Source organism: Cetorhinus maximus, chromosome 8 (genome assembly GCF_964194155.1).
Source record: "Cetorhinus maximus chromosome 8, sCetMax3.hap1.1, whole genome shotgun sequence".
NCBI classification, from domain to species: Eukaryota; Metazoa; Chordata; class Chondrichthyes; order Lamniformes; family Cetorhinidae; genus Cetorhinus; species Cetorhinus maximus.
The window spans coordinates 104,786,051-104,808,893 of record NC_135886.1 but is presented as its reverse complement, the minus strand read 5'-3'; the positions used below and the strand labels follow the sequence as shown (position 1 = coordinate 104,808,893).

General features: G+C 47.9%; 2 protein-coding genes across 8 annotated transcripts in view; one reads left to right on the top strand and one right to left on the bottom strand.

Moving 5' to 3' along the window:
- Positions 1-22,843, top strand: part of LOC144683856 (sodium- and chloride-dependent neutral and basic amino acid transporter B(0+)-like) — a 435,158-nt gene that overhangs the window by 90,124 nt on the left and 322,191 nt on the right. The window lies entirely within an intron of this gene.
- LOC144683854 (sodium- and chloride-dependent neutral and basic amino acid transporter B(0+)-like) overlaps positions 1-22,843 on the bottom strand; it is a 453,756-nt gene that overhangs the window by 250,423 nt on the left and 180,490 nt on the right. The window lies entirely within an intron of this gene.

The window sequence follows — 22,843 nt, the reverse complement described above, 5'->3', positions numbered from 1 at the left end:
GATTAAATCCGGCAAAGTTATCACAAGTACAGAAAGAAGTTGACTTCATGCTTCAAAATGATATCATTGAGCCTAGTCGCAGTAACTGGAGATCACCTATTGTACTGGTACCAAAACTGGATGGAACACAAAGACTGCATGTGGGCTATCGAACAGTGAACATGGTGACAAAAGCGGATTCATATCCTCTGCCATTGTTGGAGGATTGTATGGAGATAGTGGGACAATCAAAATTTATCACAAAGATTGACTTGCTAAAAGGAGATTGGCAAGTACCATTATTGGAGAAAGCAAAGGGGATATTGGCTTTTGTAACACCAAGTGGACGATATCGCTGAGTGGGCCTTCATTGCGGCTTCCTGACTGCCTCCACCCCCGCCAAGCCCGCCTGCCAAGGGCAAAATTCTGCCCAGGATGATAAGCTATTGACTTAAATTGTTTCATCCCCAAACTGTTCATTACTTCCTTAAACAGCTGTGACATGGAAATTTGAACCCTGCTCTGATTATATTTCCTTAAGCAAACCATTTTTCTAAAAAATTTAGTTAGCTCTTCCACGATTCTGTTTGTTGTAATGTTTCTCAAAGGTATTGCTTCAGGAAACCTGGTAGACCCATCCATTATTGTCAGTAAGTACTGATTTCCACTTTTAGTTCTAGGCTGGGGCCCTACAAAATCAATCATGACCCTAGTAAAGGGCTCTTCAATTACTGGAATTGAATCAATGGTGCTGGCTTAATCGCTACTTGTGTTTTCCCTATCACCTGACATGTGCAACATGTTCGACAAGATTTGACTACACTCCTATGCAATCCTGGGGAAAAAAATGTTTCTCTACTTCTGCCTGTGTCTTTCAAATTCCTAAATGTCCCCCCATTTGAATTTCATGAACTATCCTCAGAATCTCATTTCTATATCCAAAACGTGTTACAATCTGATGTGCCTCCTTCCAGATTTCATTTGCTGAAGCATGATAAGATCTCCATTTTTTTCAGTAAAACATTACCCTTTTGGGGCATAACATTCTGGAATACATTTTGCCTCTGTTTCTGAGTAAGCTATTTGACAAATGTTGTATTTGAAAAGCCTTTTTGGCAGTAACTCCACCAATTGCCTTGAGTTAAACAATTCAGCTGAATTATTTTCCAGTCTTTCTTCCTGAACAATGTTGTCAAACACCATGTCCCTGCCTTTGAAATTCCTGATCTATGAGACTATGATCACACAATCTGGAAACAATCCAGGATGCCCTCTCTGCAACACTTTTGTTGAAGACACCTCTACAGGCTGCTCAACTACCATAGGCATCACCCACATTTGTGATCCAGCTACATCATTACTCAAGATAATATGAGTTCAATTAATGAACTCCCGTAATGGACAATTTTTTCCACCACTCCAACAGTTGCTTCACCTGTTTTCCACTTGCTGTTTAAATTTACCTTCCACAATGGAATAGGATTAGCATCTCCATGAAGCCCACTTATTATGACCTGTTCCTGCAATACACCCTCTGAACAAAAAATGTCACTATCCCACAGCATTAAGAATGATTGGCCCTTGTGTCTTTTAAAATTTTAACATCTTTACTTACTCCGCACTGTACACATGGAAAGACTTTCCCTTCACACACAAAATCTCTAAACTTTTCTTCAACCTGTTCCTCCAAATTCTCTAGGGTAAATTGTGACCATATTCCCACTTCTTTACCTATCACTGATTCTCCCTTGTGCACAAACCACTGTTTTTTCCTGTGCCTGAACCTCAGAACCCACTTTTACTTTTACTTTCAGTAATTTTCTGCACCCCTATAATTCCAACAGGTTTTCCCTGCAATTTCCAGCACACTGACTTCATGGGCAGAATTTTGCCTTTGGCGGGCAGGCTCGGTGGGGACGGTCGGGAAGCCGACTGCTGCCCGGCATCAAAACTGCACCGCAATTTCACGCTGGCGAGCCAATTAAGGCGTGAAATGTGAGCGATAGTGCTGAGCACTGCCTGTGTGCGGGAGGGGAGGAGGGTGAGTGGGCCGAGCACGAACTTCGCACATGTGCGTGAGTGAGCGGTGCATATATTTATTTGCTTTTGGAAACTTCATCCTGCCCGTGGTTGAGGTTTCCAAAAAATTCCAAAGGCCACTTGGCTTTTGCACCTGCCCGCCAACCATTAGGTTGGATGGGCAGTGAGAAATTTACCTTAATTGATTATTTTATGGCCTTAACAGGCCTTTTAGTTGTCGGTGGGCATGCCTCAGACTCCTGCGCGCCCACGAACCGAACTATCGCGCGACTGTGGGTTGACCTTGGAAGGCTCGGCTGACGTCAAGGTGTGTCATTTCATGCTCGTGCAGGTCGGGCGTGCACCCACTCACCAAGCAAAAATTGCTGCCCCATGTATCCAACTTTATTCCAATGAAAACACCTCAAGTTTCAAATGGCACTTCTATCCTCAGCACCTTCCTTTTTATTCTGGTAAAAAAAAACTTCCTGCATATTTCTACCTTCTCCTTCTCTTCCCTGACGACCCACCTTCCTTTCACCTTCCCACTTTCTATCCTTTTCTGATTTAAAGGGGTGACAAAAAAATGGTTTGGCTCTATGAACTAACTCATAATCATCAGCTATCTCTGCTGCATGTCTTACTGTTTGAACCCTCTGTTCCTCCACATGAGTTCTCACTACCGAAGAGATTGAATCTTTAAATTCTGCCAAAAGAGTTACTTCTCTTAGAACTGCATGTGTTGGCTCTATCTTTAATGCCAATATCCACCAGTCAAAATTACTCTGTTTTACTCTTTCAAACTCAATATAAGTTTGCCTATGCTGCTTTCTCATATTCAAGAACCAACTCATATGCACTCAAAATAGCCTTTTCTCGCTACATCATAATTCACCAACATTTCTGGCATTGAAGCACAAAACTCATGGGCTCTACCCACCCACCTGGATTGTAACAACAATGTCCTGTTTTCCTATGGCCATTTAATCTGTTTAGCTCTCCTCTCAGATGAAATAAAGAATGCTTCAAAATCTCTTCCGTTAAACTTTGGAAGAGCATGCACAAATTTAAACATTTTAAGGGTTTTAAGGGTTTTAAGTTAAAGGTTTTTTCCTCATCAGAACTTTCCTCTGCATCTGATGTCTCCTTTTTAAAATTTAGCCTTCTAAGCCGATATTATCCGTCTTGTTCCTTAAGTCTCACTTCCATTGCTAACTTTCCCTCTGGAGATCAAGTTTTCGCATTTCCATTTCTTTTTGAAACAATCTCTCTTTTTCTGCTACCTCTAGTTCCAGTTTTTTCATTTCCTATCCTTTTTTCTTTTTATTTGCCTCCAATTCAAGTTCTTTTCCGTTCTTTGCTTGTTCAAATTCAAGTCTCTTCATTTTGAACTGAAGTCACACTACTTCCAGCTGTAGCTCACTAATGTCAGGTATCAATTCCAACTTTAAATGCTATGCTATGCCTTCAATTATATCTGCTTTCTTAGCCCCTGCAGGTAACCCCAATTGTAATTTATCCACCAATTCCAGTAACTTAACTTTAGTAAACCAGCCAAAGTTATAACTTCAACTTCCAGACAAGTCTGAGCAACTGCCAAAGCCATACTGCGGTCTCACCGCTTTAAAAAACCTCACACCAACTCATGAATTCAGTGATTCGCCAACTCCAAAACAATCAAGGAATTTTAAATATATCCTGGATGAGTACCCTACTATGTTATGGCACAGCCAATGGTAAATGCTGAGTTGTTCAAATCCCAAAGGGAAACTTGAAATAACTGCCACAACTTCTTTTGCAGTTTGTATAAATTTCGAGATCTGTGCCTTGAATTCTGTAGTAAAAGTTTGCCAAGCCTTATAGACATTTTACAAAACTAGACTAAACATTTATTGATAAGAGAAATGATTTTTAAATACATACATAGAACTAGAAATTGCTACTATTATAGTTTCTAAATCTCCTACTTAATCTGATTCACAATTAAACTTTTGTTCAGCTAACAGTAAGACACATAGATTTTAAAAGATCCAGGCAAGGTGACACATATACCCTGACTCAGTCGAATTCAAAGTGAGTTTTCTTAACTTCAGTTCTGTGAGGACAACAGCTTGAGGCATAGATGCTGAAGGCTTTTTACACTTGTTAGATCTTAAAAATGCCTACCCTTACACTCAACCTTCGCTCATTTATACATATTTTTACTTTTGAATGCAAAATCCCATTGTATCACTATGTCTTTGGATTTCACCTTTCTGATAATAAAAATTCCTCACAGCACCAAATTTTATCAGTAATCTTTGGGAAAAATAAACACACATTTCTAAGCTTCACCTGGCTAGGTGACACATTTCACTCCCTCTTTTGAAAACAATCTACTCTGGTTTATTTAAAAATGCAAATTTTCCCTTGACACCGATGTTTCTAGACATCCCCCACATTTACCATTATTACATCAAAGCCTTCAGTCCAGCTGTTTTAAATCCAATTAAGTCACACACACACACACACACACATACATAGACACTGATACCAATAAATTCCAGTAACATTATGAGAATTATGGTAGCTTCCTGGAATTTCTTTGGAATTATTTTTCACACAGGAAAGATCATCAAGCTGTATTGGCATTGATTGAGGGAAATCACTGGACAGGGCACCAGGGAGAAATCCTCTATTCTCCTTTGATTCTATGTGGGGTCTTTTACAGCCACTAGAGGGCAGAATTGGGGCTGAATTTTGCCCTTGACGGGCAGGCGGGCCCGACCGACTCAGTGGCGGGTGGGCAGCCGATTGCCGCCACCAAAACGGGCCGCGCTGCCATTTTGCACGGGCGGGCCAATTAAGGCCTGCCCAGCGGGTTTGCGACTCCAGTGTACAACGGGAAAATCGTTGCGGAGGCAGGCGTGTCAGACAGTCGGTTCCAATGGGGAACCGGCAGTCTGTATAAAGAGTGGCCAAGCAGCCTCCTTGAGGCAGTGCACCATGGCCACTCAGAGAGAAGGACATGCTGGTTTGAGGGCAGAGATGGAGTAGGAGAGGGGCAGGCTGCAGGATAGGCCAGCAGGAGGCCGCTGTGCCCCTCGGTTCTCAGATGCCTGCCTTGCTGTCCTCCTCGAAGAGGTGCCCAACCATCGGGATATTTTGTATCCAGAGGATGGGAGGAGGAGGGCCCCCCACGTCACCAGGCAGGACGTGGCCGTGGTTGTAGGCGCCCATGACGATGTGCGGCGCACCAGATCGCGGTGCCGCAAGCGCTTCAATGATTTGTTGCGCTCTGGAAGGGTGAGCACCATGTCAGCCTTGGCCACTTGACCCAGCAGGTAGCCTTAGCCTTTGTGGACCCCCCTCCCCCACGTCTCAGCGTCATTACTGCATTGGGCATTTGGCGCACGCTGGGTGGACAAACAGATAGTGACCATGCTTACATCAGCCTTAGTGGTTGAGGAGAAGATGGGTTCTCCCTGCAGCATATGTTGGTGTTTGTCCCATTTGAGTAGTCTGGGGGCAACCTGCAGGGGAGGCAGCTAGACACAGACTCAGAACTCCAACACATGTCTTATTGATGGTGATGAGATGGTGGAAGGGGAGCCTCAAGGTGTCGTGGCCAAGAGCCATCTGCTGGCCTCGGCGCCACACCTAGTTGCGCCTCCTTGTCATGGGCGCTAAGACCTGTGTGTTATTCAAAGTGATGGATGCCGAATGTACCAAGGTGTCCGTTGGGGGAGAGGATTGGGACCAGCCGTACTATCTTCTGGGGACTGATCACCAGTAGTGTGGACAGGAGCCGCTGGAGGCCTCAGATGGGCCACTGTGGTTGGGGTGCAGCGTGCGCGTGCAGAGTACATGAGCGATCAGCCCCAATAAATCCTCTTCTCTGTTCTGCAGGCAAAAACAGAGCACAATCTGACAAGCGCCAGCAGACTGGTGATGGGCACGGCGTGCTGCAGCGCCTGACCACCTACGAGGAGCAGGCTATGGAGCAAGGGAGGAGGTAGGCAGCCAGGGCGGAAGGTGTCGGCGAGGCTTGGGTGCAGCAGCCAGGTATTTGAGGTCCACAGTCCCATCCACTCTGTCACCCCATCATCCAAAGCACTGATGGTTGCTGCAATCGTTAATGCAGCAACACTGCTCATTCACAGACTGATACAGTCAGACGTGTGGGTCATACACAAAGGTCCCTCGGCCCCTTGAGGATGCGCGTCTCTAGCACCTTCCAAAGTCGCCTTATCCCATTTGTGACCACTATCCCCATGGCCTAACATGCCATGGCATCGCTGCTGCACATCCAAATACTTATTGCATCTTAGAGGGGTTTGTATCTCCACCACCCTTTCACCCAGTGCATTCCACATTATTCTGTCCAAAAGGTGCTCAGCACCTCACCTGTCAACCTCATGGCACTCAACTTAAATAAATGCCACCACGTCAGTCATCCCTGCGCCGAGGGGAAACGTTGCTTTCTGTCCACCCAGTCTATGCCCCTCATAACGGTATGAACGTCAATAATGTGACCTGTCAATCTCCTGTGCTCCATGGCAAATGTCACAAGTGTTTGCAATGTTTCCTCATCACCACAACTCTCCAGGCCAGCATGCATCCAGGTCACGTACCTCTGCACTCTCCCCACTCCAATGCCATCCCTCCCATGAAGCGCAGGTCACAACTGGACCCAGAAGTGTAGATGTGGCTTCGACAGCGTTTTCTGCACTTGCAACATGATCTCCCTTTTCCTACATTCTATTCCTTGGCTAATGAAGGCACATCTGGCTTCAACCTTGTTAAACGCCTTATGTTCCTGTTCTGCTACCTTAACGGGTCTGCCCAGCAAGGTCCTTGTAATCGTCGTGACTTCCCACGGTCCTACCATTACTCATGTGTTCCCGTACCTTGCTTGTCTTGCCCAAGTGCTTAACCGAACACTTATCGACATAACATTCCATGTGGCATTCCTTAGGCCATCTGACCTGCCTGTCTGTATGCACATGTAATGTTTGGGCCTCCTCTTGACTATTACCACCCCACCAATGTTCGTCTCTTTAGGTTCTTGAAGGGTGAGGGACTTATGAGGCTGGGGGGGATAGGGATGAAAGGTGTTACTGACTGAACGCTAACTGATGCACTGTCCTTGTTGTTAATTTCAGCATCACCACCGCATGGCCGCCCCCAACACGTCCGGAGCCCCCACTCCACACCTGAGGGCCAAGACTTGCAACTTGCGGCACATCATTTCAGCCAGCCAGGCACCAGTGCAGCAACCAACACTTCAGTGGGGAATATAACGTCGGCTCTTGTCCCGGGGCACAGTGGAAAGGGCACTTCACAATCGCTGGAGGAGATGGCACGGACAGAGAGTGCCAATGGCGCCAGCAGCCGGAGGACTGCAGGGGACCAGGCACATGCTGAGTCCAGCAGTGATGATGTGCCTCTGTAGATGTCACCAATGCAGCAGTTGCAGGACAAGCGGCAGGATGCACGGGACCATCTGGCAGGGTTGCATGAGGGTGTGCTTCAGTTGGTCTCTGTGATGGAGGAGTCCAGGCAGAGTGTCAGTGAAGGCATGAACCTCAGGGCAGAGCTTCAGGCTTCCTCCACTGAGAGATTAGCGACCCTCATGGAGAGGGGCTTCGATCAGATTGAGACTCTTCTGATTGGTTTACGCTCTGACCTGCAAGCGCTCACAGCGGTAATGGCCACAAGTGGTTATTCCCACTGTGGGAGATATTCTGGGCACTAAGTGCCGCCGCTCGGTGCCCATGCATCTGCAGTGAGCAGGGAGGTCCAATGTGACCTCACGTCGGTGCAGCAGCTGCCTGTCGTCGCTGCGAGCTCCTCTCAGGGCGCTCCGGATGAGGGCAGCAGCTCCTCCGCCCCTCTGCCAGTCAACGTTGCTTCCATTGAGGCTGCAACAGCTGGGGAGGTGCCAGTTCTGGACCTGGCCACTCCCTCCCAGGCGGGGCCATCACAGGCTCCATGGGCCAGAGGACACCCTCCAAGTTCAGGACAGCAGAGTCAGCAGGCTGTCTCACAAGCCACTCCGAACGATGGGGTGGCACCTAGACGTAGCACCTGCAAACAAAAGCATAAGGCACGTTCGGCACTCCAGGGGTATGTCACTGGTGATTTTGTGTTAGCCCTAGATTAGGGAACAATGGTTATGTATGTTAGAGCGACGTTTGTGTTTTATGTTGGACTGAATAAAGTCCACTTTTCTGACCATGGCTGAGGGTGTTTGCTTTGTGCTGCATTTGTATGTTTCACAGACATCTCATGAGTGTTTGAGTGGACATTGATGTTTTTGCACTAAGCCCTTAGTTGCAGCTGATGAGGAGAAAGATGTAGTGCCTAAGTTCCACGTGGAGCTAGCTGAAGGTTCGTTGGATTAAAGTGTCCTGGGTGTCCCTGCTTCCTTGGTGTAGTAGCGGGTCGGTGTGCTGCGCCTCATTATTGCCCTTTGCTTTCTCATCATCTGAGCCACTGCTGGATTCATCATGTGTAGCCTCATCCAGTGTGTCAAGGTCTTCATCGTCAACTGCATTCCCCCTTTCCGGCACAAGATTGCGCAGAGTGCAGCATGCCACCACTATCAGAGAGACGCGATCTGGGGGATACTGGAGTGCGCCCCCTGAGCGGTCCAGGCAACGGAAGCGCATCTTGAGAAGACCGATGGCTCTCTCCACCACAGCCCTTGTGGTGCCATGGCTCCAATTGTAGCGCTCCTCAGCTTCTGTTCTTGGACAGAGTGGCGTCATGAGTCACCTTCGGAGGGGATAGCCCTTGTCACCCACTGAAGTGCCCCGGCACCTGGGAGTGTCTGAGGATGTAGGCGTCGTGGGAGCTGCCTGGGTACCTTGCACAAACTTGCAGAATCTGCATCCTGTGATCACACACTATCTGCACGCTCATGGAGTGGAATCCCTTCCTGTTGACAAAGACACCAGGCTCACCTACTAGCGCCTTGATGGCCACATGTGTGCAGCCTATTGCACCCTGGAAGCAGGGGAACCCAGCAATGGCCACAAAGCCTCTGGCTCGCTGTGCCTGACTTGCCTGTTCACAGTGGAAGTGGATGAAGTTCAATGCCTGTCTGTTATCTGCTTGACACAAGTGTGTACAGCTGATTGGGAGACACCGCAAAGATCACCCACCGAGCCCTGGAAGGAGCCAGATGCATAGAAGTGGAGGGCAACTGTAACCTTGAGAGCCGCTGGCATAGGGTGTCCACCCACACAGTTAGGGGAGATCTCAAGGCCAATCATCTGACAGACATAGTTGACTATTTCCCTTGACAGACGGAGCCTCCTTCGGCACTGCACCTCAGTCATATTCAGGTAGCTGCTTCGCCGCCTGTATACCCTGACAGCAGGATATTGGCGTCTTCAGCGGCCCCTTCCACCTTGGACAACCTCTTGGCCCTGTGCCCCTTGTGCCTGCGCCTGGCCTCCCATAGGTGGCTCCCCTGGAAGCTGATTGTCCACTCCTGGCCTCCTCCTTATTCTATCCCTTCCTTCCTCCTCAGAGGAGCTGTCTCCAGTGTAGAGGTCAGAACCCATGCCCAGGCTAAATGGAGGCCTCCAGAAAGCTGTAGGCCCGATAAAGATTCCTGACTGCAGACTGGTGAGCTGAAGCTTCAAAGTGCACAGAAAGCTATTGGAAATCAATCTGAACTGGTAACAATCACACAGGCAAGTTTAAAACACTTTCTGCATTAAATACTTCAGAAATAACATGAGCAACCCCTCTGAGCCCACGTATCGCACCAGTGCATGAGTTTTGTTAAAAAATCACTTACCCGCCTGCTCGTTGGGCCCATGCGCACGGGCTCCTCAAAATCAGCATCAATTGCCGAGTTAAGGGCATTAAAGCCTTTAATTAATGGCGGGCGCATAATGGGCATAGGGCGCCCGCCTACCTAAATATCGCGATGCCGCGTGCTGACGTTGGGACGCTCACGCGATGTCAGCGCGCGACATTTTAAATGCTGACGTGCAGGCGCGTCAGCCAGAAAATCCTGCCCTTGGTCTCAGTTCATTGGGCAAAAATTTTTTTACGCCCAACCCGCTCGAGTGTAAAATGATGCACGATATTTTGTTCGTCAGGCGCACGCTGGAGTCGCAGCGCACCCACCAACAATTAAAAGGTTAAAAAATCAATTAAATAGAACTTTTCGCTGCCCATCCAACCTTACAGTTGACAGGCAGGCAAAAAGGCCAAGCGACCTTTGCACTTTTTAGGAAACCTCATCCACAGGCATGATGAAGTTTCCTAAAGCAAATAAAAATAAAATAAAAATTTTAAATTTAGTGAATAACATGTGGCAGAGTCACATGAGGGGACAGGTTTTATAACATTTTAAGTTTTTTTCTTGTATATTTTTTAAACTCTTCATCTCCCTGAGGCAGCTCTGTGCCTCAGGGAGATTTTCAAGTGCTCACTCGCACGCATGCCGGAAGTTCGTGCTGACCCCACTCCTCCTCCTCCCCCCACCTGCACAGACAGCGCTTGGCGCTGCCACTCGCGTTTCACGCTGGGTGGGCCTTAATTGACTCGCCAGCATGAAATCACCTTCCGGGCTCGATCACGGGCAGCTGTCAGCTTCCCGACTGCACCCGCTGGCCACCGCCGAGCCTATTCGACAAAGGTGAAATTCTGCCCAATCTCTCAGTACTACACTGGAGCATCGGCCTAGACTTTGTACTGAAGTGTAACTTGAACACATAGCCTCCTGATTCACAGATGAAGCTGCTACCAACTGAACCACAGCCACCATAAATGTTGCACCCCATTTTACAGGCATGAGGGACGTGTGAGGGGTCATACTGGATGTGTACCACTCTCCAGATTGGTAAAACCTCCTGTATATGTCTTCAGCTACAGCCTGGCCTGATAAAGACATAGCACCTTTGCGTATGGAAGAAAAGGGGACCTGAGGATTGTTTGAGGCCCTATTTAGCAAATATGTTAGGGACTGAAATGCTGCATGCTTTCTAGACACTGCTAGGCAATTAGAATCCAAACCAATGGTACTTAAAGGAACAATGAGTGGCTGCCTCTTCAAGAGTGAGTTTCTTTTCAACAAAATAAATCTCATTTTAGAGCCGGATTACACTCCCAGACTCTACTTACAGTCAACCTTCATTCTTCATGGAACTGCATGGCCACTCCCTCTGGGGCCAAAACTGATGGAGCCAATAATAAACAGGTCATAAACAAATGAGACTGGTGGACCAATTTCCCATGGTCCCTGACTCTGACCCCAGTAGACAGGTGACACATGAGCAACACTGAAATTTTACACCAATTAGGGCTCATATAATTTCCATTAATAAAAGTATAGAGAGATTTGGATGAAGTATTGTCATTCTTACCGATAGCTGGAAAAGGACTGTCGAGTTCCAGAGTGATCAGCATGAGGGAAAATAAAAAGGACAATAAAGGTACCCATGGCAACTGTGCAAGAGCCTCTGGGTAGGCGATGGAAACCAAACCAAAACCTAACAGTGGTGTTGAAAGAGGAAAAGCTGAAAACTGATATTATTTGTTTAAATCACATTAGTTAATTTAGATTTCAGATGATCAAAATGTAACAATTTGCTCAGTACTTGTTTGTTTGGTCTGAGATTTTACGATTGCTTTCCATCAGGGTGAGTAATTTCAGTGCTGGGGGGAGAGGCAGTTTCCACTTATGGCCCCAGTTATCTGCAGAGTAAACATCTCTCTACTCTGCCCCAACAATATGCCTCCAGCTGACCCTCAGAAGAGGCTGCTCTGGTGATTGAGGTTGCCCATGCTCTCTAGGACCAGAATGGAGACTGCCCAAACTCTTTCTAGGCAGGACCCTGACACCCAGAATCACTGGACACATTGGTCTCATCAGCCTGGGTCAGGTTCAGTACCAGATCCAAAAAGTAAGACCCATATCTGTCCCAATGGACCATGCAATCCCAAAAAACCACAGATTGAAAATGAATGTAAAAGACAAGAGAAACATTCAAGACAATTAAGTCTACAGTCTATTAAACTGTATAGACAGAGAGGTTGCATACAGAAGTATGCAAAAATACAAGTAAGCTTCATTGAAAGGGAGGTTTAAAATTGAGCGTAAAACAATTCTGTTATTTTTGGGCATTCAATTTATTTCAATTAAATTTTAGCATTCCTTTTATTTGTGTGAGGAGTCAGGGAATTAAGTTCCGCTCTTTGGTATTTTAATCAAAGGTGTAAATAAAACATGGGAACACGAGGTAGCTAGAAGTCCCCACCTCTGGTGGACAGGGACATGGAGACACCATTGAACGCTTCCTCCTCTGCAGATGTGAGGTCTGTGGAGGCCGACCTCCAATTCTCTCCCTCTCCCTTATTGTTTTACCTCCTCCGATCTGACAATGGTGCAAGACTCTTAAACAGGGGGTCTCACTACCCTCCAAGGTCTGGACATTGTACTGAGCATCAATGACATGAAACCACTTTGGACACAATTCCCACTTTATATGGAAAACCTTTATTAACTCACTAAGCAATAGTATATACTCACAAAACCAGATGACCCGTGTGCAGCAGCTCGTTCCCAGGTAGTTATTCCGCTGAACAAATTATATCGCATTACTTCCTGTGACTGAACAAACCACACTTCCTGGCTGCAGCAAAAATGTCCTTGTGTGCTTTGGCTTTATAACCCATTCTGACCCTGCTCTCTTAGCATATAAGCTAATGTTTTAAATTGAGTCATCCGAATGGATTATCAATCCCATCCTGGCCATGCAAAAACAACCTGCACATGGTCATTTCCTGCTCTCAGAAGGAGGTGTCTCCATGTATCTGCCAGCAGTGGATGTGATTTCTGTATCTTGGTAAGGTGGGAAGAAAGCCATTCACACATAGCCAAGAGGCCATTGTCTCGGTCAGTTTCTGTAACCAGGGGCAGAATTTTACGAGTTGGCGAGCGGGGGCAGGGCCCGCTCGCCGATGCGTAAATTGACGTGCTGTGATGTCGGGGGGACTCCCAACATCACCACGCCCGATTTAAATTTTCAGGAAGGCTGGGGCGCAGCAAAATCAGCTGCGCGCCCGCCAACCTGTCAATGGCTAATTGAAGCCATTGACAGGATCGATTAAGCAATTAAAGGGCCTGCCCGTCCAACCTTAAGGTTGGAGGGCAGGCCATGAGCCCTGGCGGGAAGGAGAAAAAACATGAAACCTTATCCACGGGAGGGATAAGGTTTCATGTAGGCTTTAAAAATTTTTAATAAAGATTGTGAAAAAATTATGGACATGTCCCAACTCATATGACATTGTCAAATGAGGGGACATGTAAGGGAAATTTTATTTTTCTATTTTTGTCACTTTTACATTTACAGACGATCTCCCTGAGGCTGCACTTAGCCTCAGGCCTCAGGGAGATGAGTGCGCTCTTTCGTGCACATGCGTGAAAGAGCACACTCTCAATTTTGGGATTTCCCCCCGCCCGCACAGGAATCGCATAGCGCTTCTGTGCGGACGTCATGCTGGGCGGGCCTTAATTGGCCCACCCACATAAAATGGCACCGTGCCTCCGATCGGAAGCACGCCCATTTGCGCCCGCCCATCAACTTCCCTCCCGACAGGGGGAAAATTCAGCCCAGGGAGTCTGGTGGTTAGTCACGGCCCCAGTGATATGCACTGACATGTCTTTGTTTGAGTGTATATATATCTTGTTCAGTCTTTATTTTTAAAAAGTTCAATATGAGCCTCAGCGATGATGCCTTAAGTCAGAATTCTTCTCTTTTTGCCCAAATGCCATCTTCAAGCTGGACCACGCCACAATTGGTTAAATTTCATTCACAAACGGAAATACAAAGCATATTAAAATGCCTTGCAGCATAACAAGAATACACAAAATACCAGAATGTCTTACAGATTTCACCCTTAAGTGTATAATTTTGTATACAAACATTGCTACACTTGAGAATGTCATGAAGAGATATTAATTTTTGTAATGTTATTGGAAATTATTTTAAAATTGGAATTTTAGTAGGGTCTGTGTCTATGTACGTGTTTGTGTGTCTTAATTGGATTAAAGCCAGCTAGTCTGGATGCTTTGATATATAGTAGTTTGAGGTGTTAATTAGACAAACGCAAGGAGGTAAAGTGTAAATTTGTATTTATCGAATAAAGCATTCAAAAGAATGGGTAAAATCTTACACCTAGCTAGAAGACATCAAGCAATGTGTTTATATTTATCAACTTTCTAATAAAATTGGTGGAATGAAAGGGTTTATTGTCAGGAGAGGTAAGATTAAAAAATCTAGTAATACAATGGGAAATTTACAGTCAAAGGGGAAGCTAGGTATAAACAGAAAAGAATTTGTGTGTGTGTGAGGCAGGGGCATGTAAGATCTGACCAGCTTGTAAGCCAACAAGTGCGTCTGCAAATTGCAAGGGACTTCATTTTGAATTTGTAAGATCAAATGTGCATTGTACAGTGTCTGTTTAAAGTCTATGCATTATTGTTGCCTTGTGAAGATTTACCTGGGAGTGATTAATTGGGGCATTTATTTAAAAGTTATTATGGTAGTAATTGGTAGACATGTAATGTGTATGTGTTTAAATTTGTTGTTAAGTTAATAAATGTTTAATTCAGTTTTATATTAAAAAAACCTATTGAGACTTTTGTGGTTTTATTCCTGAATTCAGAGCTGCAATCTCAAACATACCAATTGAAAATGTATGTTATGACAGTTGTTACACTGAGATTATCTGTTGCACTGGGATTTTTTGCTTCAGTTACACGGGATGGAATTTTCCATTTTTGAAAAGAAGTGCTGTGGCAGGGAGATTGTGCAGCGCATTTCCCGTTGGCTGGCATGGTGGGAAATTGTGCTTGATTCCGCGTTTGGAAGCTTATTAATTGAGCACAGGTGAGTATCTCCCCGAATCACTTGGCGGGTTGGCAGCTGATTCATCCGTCCCACCGTTACCCGGCGAGGTTCAAGGTCCGGGCGCCATTTTTAATTGCCACCCAAGCACATGCATCTCACTCTCTCTGGCCCAGCTGTCTTCAGGAGATGTATGGAGATGTCTGGTGAACAGAGAAAGGAGGCAGCAGCAGCAAGCCGGAAGAAGAAGGCTGCATCCCGCTTCAGTCCCAACCCCCTCAAGGTCTTGATCAGAGGAGTACAGCAGCATAGGGATGTGCTTTATCCCAGGGACAGCTCCAAGAAGCACATCGGCCTCACCTCTCCAGCCTGGGAGACCATAGCAGAGCATGTCAGCACGGCTGGCCACTGCACCTGCAACGCCAACCACTGTAGGAAGAGATCTGTATGAATGATCTGACCCATACCGTCAGGGTAAGTCATTCTTCAACTCCCTGCAATATCAAACTCTCATCGTGGCATCATATACTCAAAGGACTGCTCACTTCAGGGATCTCACACAACATTAGCGGAGGACACATGTCCCCACTGATTTACATCACCACCATCTCATCGATCATACTTTTCACACTCCATCCTCAGCCCCTTCTGGGGAGGGCTCACCACACATAGGGGGTATGCATCTTTCCCAACCTCTGCTTCATCCCTTCTCACACATTCCTTTCTTTTGCCTTCATCCAGGGCAAAACTGCCCATAATGACGGGAAATATCCCAGACTAGGGAAAGACCGCCCACATCGTTACCCTCACGCAGTTCAAGAAGGATGGCACTGAGTTCGCTGGGGAGGAAGGGGATATTGGCTTGTCCCAGCAATCTATTACGGATGACACCTCCATGAGTTTATCACATTCTGACATTAACAGTGAGTGACATGCAATCTTGTAATCCGCCTGCTCTTGAACTAAAACTCTCTTCTCTCTAATAGGTTCCAGCAGATCAAGGCCCAAAAGGATGGCTAACAAAAGACCCAGCGCCCAGACCATGTTGGATGAAGAAGCTGAGAAAGAACCGTCATTGTGATCACCTGCCCCCCTCCAGCAGCACAGTTCTAGATTAGGCGTGGGGTCACCTACTGGGGAACAGCTCAAGACCCTGCTGCAGAGATGCAGCATTCACTCAGCAGACGTCTGCAAAGAATGCAGGCTTCCGTCCGTGTTCTGCCTGATGTCATGACTCCGACATGTCAGCGCCTCGAGATCACCATGGGAAGGTTGGCGGCCGCCATGATTTCACTGAGGCTCTCTGTCCCGGTGACACTGAGATTCTCTGTCCCGGTGACACTGAGGCTCTCTGTCCCCGGTAACACTGAGGCTCTCTGTTCCTGTGACACTGAGACCCTCTGTCCCAGATATACTGAGGCTCTCTGCTCCGGTGACACTGAGACCCTCTGTCCCAATGACACTGAGACACTCTGTCACCGGTGATACTGATGCTCTCTGCTCCGGGGACACTGAAACCCTCTGTCCCGGTGACACTGAGGCTCCCTGTCCCGGTGATACTGACGTTCTCTGCTCCGGCGACACTGAGACCCTCTGTCCCAATGACACTGAGACCCTCTGTCCCCAGTGACACTGAGGCTCTCTGCTCCGGCGACACTGAGACCCTCTGTCCCAATGACACTGAGACCCTCTGTCCCCAGTGACACTGAGGCTCTCTGCTCCGGCGAAACTGAGGCTCTCTGTCCCGGTGACACTGAGAATCTCTGTCCCCGTGACACTGAGAATCTCTGTCCCGGTGACACTGAGAATCTCTGTCCCCAGTGACACTGAGAATCTCTGTCCCCGTGACACTGAGAATCTCTGTCCCGGTGACACTGAGGCTCTCTGTCCTGGTGACACTGAGACCCTCTGTCCCCATGACACTGAGAATCTCTGTCCCGGTGACACTGAGACTCTCTGTCCCGGTGACACTGAGGCCCTCTATCCCAGAGACACTGAGACCCTCTGTCCCAATGACACTGAGACCCTCTGTCCCAGTGATACTGAGACCCTTTGTCCCCGGTGACACTGAGGCTCCCTGTCCCGGTGATACTGACGCTCTCTGCTCCTGCGACACTGAGACCCTCTGACCTCGGTGACACTGAGGCTCTCAGCTCCTGCGACACTGAGACCCTCTGTCCTCAGTGACACTGAGGCTCTCTGTCCTGGTGAAACTGAGACCCTCTGTCCCCTTGACACTGAGAATCTCTGTCCCGGTGACACTGAGGCACTCTATCCCGGTGACACTGAGGCCCTCTATCCTGGTGACAGAGGGACACTCTGTCCCGGTGACACTGAGGTTCCCTGTCCCGGTGATACTGAGGCTCTCAGCTCCGGCGACACTGAGACCTTCTGTCCCAATGACACTGAGACCCTCTGTCTCGGTGACACTGAGGGTCTCTGTCCCCAGTGACACTGAGACCCTCTGTCCCAATGACACTGAGACCCTCTGTCCCCAGTGACACTGAGGCTCTCTGTCCTCATGACACTGAGACCCTCTGTCCCTGTGACACTGAGACCCTCTGTCCCGGTTACACTGAGACCCTCTGCCCCGGTGACACTGAGAATCTCTGCTCCGGCGACACTGAGGCTCTCTGTCCCAGTGAAACTGAGACTTTCCGTCCCCGCTGACACTGAGGTCCTCTGTCCCGGTGACACTGAGACCTTCTGTCCCGGCGACACTGAGACCCTCTGTCCCAATAACACTGAGACCCTCTGTCACCGGTGACACTGAGACCCTCTGTCTCGGTGACACTGAGACCCTCTATCCCAGTGACACTGAGACCCTCTGTCGCAGTGACACTGAGACCCTCTGTCCCGGTTACACTGAGACCCTCTGTTCCGGTTACACTGAGACCCTCTGTCTCGGTGACACTGAGACCCTCTGTCTTGGTGACACTGAGACCCTCTATCCCGGTGACACTGAGACCCTCTGTCCCGGTGACACTGAGACCCTCTGTCCCGGTTACACTGAGACCCTCTGTCGCGATGACACTGAGACCCTCTGTCCGGGTGACACTGAGACCCTCTATCCCGATGACACTGAGACCCTCTGTCCCGGTGACACTGAGACCCTCTGTCCCGGTTACACTGAGACCCTCTGTCGCGGTGACACTGAGACCCTCTGTCCCGGTGATACTGAGACCCTCTGTCCCGGTGACACTGAGACCCTCTGTTCCGGTTACACTGAGACCCTCTGTCGCGGTGACACTGAGACCCTCTGTCCCCAGTGACACTGAGACCCTCTGTCCCGGTGACACTGAGGTTCCCTGTGCTGGTGACACTGAGACGCTCCGTCGCGGTGTCACTGAGACACTCTGTCCCGTTCACACTGAGGCTCTATGTCCCGGTCACACTGAGACCGTCTGTCCCAGTGACCCTGAGGCTCTCTGTCCCAGTGACACTGAGACCGTCTGTCCCAGTGACCCTGAGGCTCTCTGTCCCCGGTGAGACTGAGACCATCTGTCCCAGTGACCCTGAGGCTCTCTGTCCCCGTGACACTGAGGCTCTCTGACCCCGTGACACTGAGGCTCTCTGACCCTGTGATACTGAGGCTCTCTGACCCTGTGATACTGAGGCTCTCTGCACCGGCGAGACTGAGACCCACTGTCCCGGTGACACTGAGACCCACTGTCCCCAGTCACACTGAGGCTCTCTGTCCCGGTGACACTGAGACCCTCTGTCCCGGTGACACAGAGACCCTCTGCCCCGGTGACACAGAGACCCTCTGTCCCGGTGACACAGAGACCCTCTGTCCCAGTCACACTGAGGCTCTCTGTCCCGGTGACACTGAGGCTCTCTGTCCCAGTCACACTGAGGCTCTCTGTCCCGGTGACACTGAGGCTCTCTGTCCCCGGTGACACTGAGGCTCTCTGTCCCGGTGACAATGAGGCTCTCTGTCCCGGTCAAACTGCGGTTCTCTGTCCCACGCTGAGGCTCTCTGTCCCGGTCACACTGAGGCTCTCTGTCCCGGTGACACTGAGGCTCTCTGTCCCGGTCAAGCTGCAGTTCTGTGTTCCGGTTATACTGAGACCCTTTGCTACATTTATACTGAGACTATCGGTCACAGTTACAGTTACCCATCCCTAGTTGCCCTAGTTCAGAAGACATTTTGAGTCAACCACATTGCTGTGGGTCTGGAGTCAGATGTAGTCCAGACCAGGTAAGTACAGCAGATTTCCTTCCATTAAAGAGCATTAGTGAACCAGATAGGTTCTTACAACAATTGACAATGGTTTCATGGTCATCAGTAAACCTTCAATACCAGATTTTTTTAAATTGAATTCAAATTCCACCATCTGCCGTTGTGGGATTTGAACCCGAGTCCCCAAAGCATTACCCTGGGTGTCTGGATTACTAGCCCAGTGACAAGACCGTCACCTAGCCCCTGATGGATTGCTCATGGAATCATACCTTACAGATAATGCTTCAGACACCACCATCACCATCACTCATGTCCTATCCCACCAGCATGATAGACCCAACAGAGGTGGTGGCACAGTAGTAAGTATACATTTGGGAGGGAGTTGCCCTGGTAGTCCTCAACATTGAATCCGGACCCCATGAAGTCTCATGGTATCAGGTCAAACATGGGCAAGTAAAGCACATACCGCTCCCCATCAGCTGATGAATCCATATTCCATGTTGAACACCACTTGGAGGAAGTATTGAGCGTACCAAGGACACAGAAAGTACTCTGGATGGGGGGATTTCAATGTCCATCATGAAGCGTAGCTCATTAGCACCAGTAAAGACTGAGCTGGCCATCTTCTAAAGGACATAGCTGCTAGACTGGGTCTGCGGCAAGTCGTGAGAGAACCAACAAGAGAAAAACATACTTGACCTCAACCTCACCAACCTGCTTGCCGCAGATTCATCTGTCCATGTCAATATTGGTAGGAGTGACCGCTGCACAGTGCTTGTGGAGACAAAATCCCGTCTTCACGTTGAGGGCACTCTCCATCATGTTCTGTGCCACTACCACCATGCTAAGTGGCAAGATTTCAAACATATCCAGCACTCAAAACTGGGCAACCATGAGGCGCTGAGGGCCATCAGCAGCAGCAGAATCGTACTCAAACACAATCTGTAACCTCATGGTCTGGCGTATCCTCCACTCTACCATTAACACCAAGCCGGAGGATCAACCCTGGCTCAATGAAGAGTGCAGGAGGGCATGCCAGGAGCAGAACTAGGCACACCTGAAAATGAGGTGTTAACCTGGTGAAGCTACAACACAGGACTACTTGCGTGCCAAACAGCATAAGCAGCAAGTGATGGACAGAGCTGAGTGATTCCACAACCATAGGATCAGATCTAAGCTCTGCAGTCCTTTTGTGAATGGTGGTGGATAATTAAACACACTGGAGGAGGAGGCTCCACAAAGTATTCCAGTCCACAGTAAGGGAGGAGCCCAGCACACCTGTGCAAACGAAAAGGCTGAAGTATTTGCTACAATCTTTAGTCAGAAGGGCCGAGTGGGTGATCCATCTTGGCCTCCTTTGGAGGTCCCCAGCATCATAGAAGCCAAATCAATTCACTCCATTAGATATCAAGAAACAGCTGAAGGCACAAGATACTGCAAAGGCTATGGGCCCTGACAATATTCTGGCAATATTACTGAAGATTTGTGCTCCAGAACTTTCCGTCCCCTAGCCAAGTTGTTACAGTACAGCTACAATACTGGCATCTACCCAACAATGTGCAAAATTGCCCAGGAATGTCCTGTACACAAAAAGCAGGACAAACACAACCTGGCCAATTACTGCCCCATCGTCCACTGTTGATCATCAGTAAAGTGATGGAAGGGATCATTAACAGTGCTATCAAGCAGCACTTCCTTAGCAATAACCTGCTCACTGGCACCCAGTTTGGGTTTCGCCAGGGTCACTTAGCTCCTGACCTCATTATAGCCTTGGTTCAAACATGGACAAAAGAGCTGAACTCCCGAGGTGAGGTGAGAGTGATTGCCCTTGACATCAAGGCCGCATTTGACAGAGTGTGGCTTCAAGAAGCCTGAGCACAACTGGTCTCAATGGCAGTCAGGGGGAAAATTCTCCACAGGTTAGAGGCATACCTAGCACAAAGGAATCTGGCTGTTGTTGTTGGAGACCAATCATCTCAGATCCAGGACACCACTGAGAGAGTTCCTCAGGGTAGTGTACTAGGCCCAACCATCATCAGCTGCTTCATCAATGACCTTCCTTCCATCATAAGGTCAGAAGTGGGGATGTTTGCTGAAGATTGCAATATACTCAACAACATTCGTGACCTCTCAGATACTGTCAGCAGTCCATGTCCAAATGCAGCAAGACCTGGACAATATCCAGGCTTGGGCTGACAAGTGGCAAGTCATATTCAAGCCACACAAGTGCTAGGCAATGACCATCTCCAACAAGAAAGAATTTTACCAACACCCCTTGATATTCGATGACATTATCATTGCTGAATCCCTCATTATCAACATCCTGATCAGAAATTGAACTGGACTAGCTATATAAACACTGTGGCTATAAGAGCAGGTCAGAGGCTAGGAATCCTGAGGCAAGTAACTCACCTCCTGACTCCCCATATATACACCAGGTATACAAGGCACAAGTCAGGAGTATGATGGAATACTCTCCATTTAACACTGGATCGTCTTGCTGAGAATCAATCAGAGACGACTAACTGAACATTTCCTTTAGATTGTCCAAATCCGCAAAGAAAGTTTCAAATAGCCAAACATCTGTTTGTGGTACCAATTTTACCTCTGTCAGTGGAGCTTGTTTAAACATTGCTCAGGTCGCTACACAAAAAGGAAAAATTCCTCGAACCTTTTACTGCAATTTCATTGCTTCCTTGACTTCATTTGTGGAATGAAGAGTTACTTTTCCTTTTGACAAGAATTCCCTGTAGTTTTCAGGTATCTTGTTCACCTCACCCACACTCACATCAATGCTCACACTCAGGCTCACAGCTGCAGTTAACATTACAACTTGATCAGTTGTATTTTCAGTCAGGGCTCTTTATCCTGAATCATTCTTACATACCCCAGTAAGTCCCATGGATTTCCTATTCAACTTCTAGCAATTTTCCCGAATGTGTCCAACTTTCTTACAATGGAAACACTTAGGCCTTCGGATGTCAGTCCCACCCTCAGAACTTTCCTTTCTGGTCTGAGGAGGAGATTTCAGCACATTCCCAGTTGTCTCTTCTCTTCCCTGGCTACTTGCCTTCCTTTTACCCTCCCACTTTCTATCCTTCTTGGGTTTGTGGGAATGATGGAAAAAGGGTTTGGATTTCTGGACAAGCTCGTAGTCATCAGCAATCTCCACTACCTGTCCAGCTGATGAAACCTCCTTGTTCTCTACGTGAGTTCTTTCTGCTGGAGGGAGTGAATTTTTAAATTCCTCCAGGAGAATTATTTCCCTAAGGGATTCATACGTGGCCCCTACCTTTAGTGCCCGTCTCCAATGATCAACATTAGTTTGCTTTACCTTCTCAAATTCAATATAAGTCTGCCCAGGCTGTTTCCTTATGTTTCAAAACTTTTGCCTGTGTACCTCAGGGACCAACTCAACTAAAAATAGCCTTCTTTACCGCATTATAACCCATAGACAGCTCTTCTGAAAGTGATGCATAAACCTCATGAGCTGTGCCCACTAACCTACTTTGCAGGAGCAATGTCCAGTTTCCTTTTTAGCCACTTCATTTGCTGAGCAACCTTCTCAAACAACATGAGGAAGGCCTCTCCTTTCCTCAAACTTTGCAAGGGTGTGCAGAAATTTAAATATCTCCCCACTGGGCTCTGGCTTGGGATAAGTTCTTCCATCCGCAAAACGTTCTCCAACGTCTGGTGCCTCTGTTTTAAAGTTCAGCCTTTTAAGCTGGTATTCCTTTCTTGTTCCTTCTCTCTTGCCTGAAATTGCAGCTCTGGCTGCTAAAATGCTCTTTCTCTTTCTGTTCTTTCC